Genomic DNA, 1,167 nt, shown 5'->3' with positions numbered 1-1,167 from the left:
CTCCATCCTCCAGCCTGCAGCCTGCAGCCTCCATCCTCCATCCTCCCTCCTCCAGCCTCCAGCCTCCCTCCTCCAGGCTCCAGGCTCCAGGCTCCAGGCTCCAGGCCCCAGGCTCCAACTCCAGGGTTTCCGGAGAGCTTGTCGGCTGGTAACAGGGGGGGGGGGGGGTCCTCACAGAGTCCCAGGTGGTAGAACCTCAGGTGCACCCTGAACACGATGTCCTGGTTGACACTGTGGTCTGCCATCCAGCCCCAGGTAACCGGTGTTCACCTGCAAATACGTCAGAGCAGGAGAGAGCCTCCACCCTCCTGCAGCTTCAGGAGAGAGCCTCCACCCTCCTGCAGCTTCAGGAGGGAGCCTCCACCCTCTTGCAGCTTCAGGAGGGAGCCTCCACCCTCTTGCAGCTTCAGGAGAGAGCCTCCACCCTCCTGCAGCTTCAGAAGAGAGCCTCCACCCTCCTGCAGCTTCAGGAGGGAGCCTCCACCCTCTTGCAGCTTCAGAAGAGAGCCTCCACCCTCCTGCAGCTTCAGGAGGGAGCCTCCACCCTCTTGCAGCTTCAGGAGAGAGCCTCCACCCTCCTGCAGCTTCAGGAGGGAGCCTCCACCCTCTTGCAGCTTCAGGAGAGAGCCTCCACCCTCTTGCAGCTTCAGGAGAGAACTTCAGCAGGAAGATGTTCTTCCCCCTGAAGTTTCCCTTTGTCACACTGATCTGATGGTGTTCACCACTCAACATGAAACATTAAGGTGGAGCTCAGTGAGGGTGGAGACTCGTTGTTCAACACTTTGAAAAGCATATTTACACATTTAAAATCTTCATGATGAGTCACTGTTCACAAGACATTTGTGTTTGTATATCGTCCTTATATCCACCGTGTGCCTTCATCTGTTGAGTCCAGAGTTCTGTTCCAGAACATGACCCAGCATCCAGAACCCGGTCTGGCATTACAGAACCAACAGGCTCTGGAACAACGTGTGGCTCCGAACTGTCAGGGTGACTCAGGGTCATCATCTTTGCTTTTAATATAAATAAAATGCTGTGATTTTATTGTTTGTAGACGACAGAAACATGAGAAATGGTCATTATGGCCATGTGGAATATAGATATAGATATATGTCAATATCTATATCTATATCTATATCTATATCTATATCTATATCTATATCTATA

This window comes from Lipophrys pholis (genome assembly GCF_963383615.2).
Source record: "Lipophrys pholis genome assembly, contig: SCAFFOLD_28, whole genome shotgun sequence".
In the NCBI taxonomy this organism is placed as follows: Eukaryota; Metazoa; Chordata; class Actinopteri; order Blenniiformes; family Blenniidae; genus Lipophrys; species Lipophrys pholis.
Note: the sequence above shows the minus strand (reverse complement) of the source record.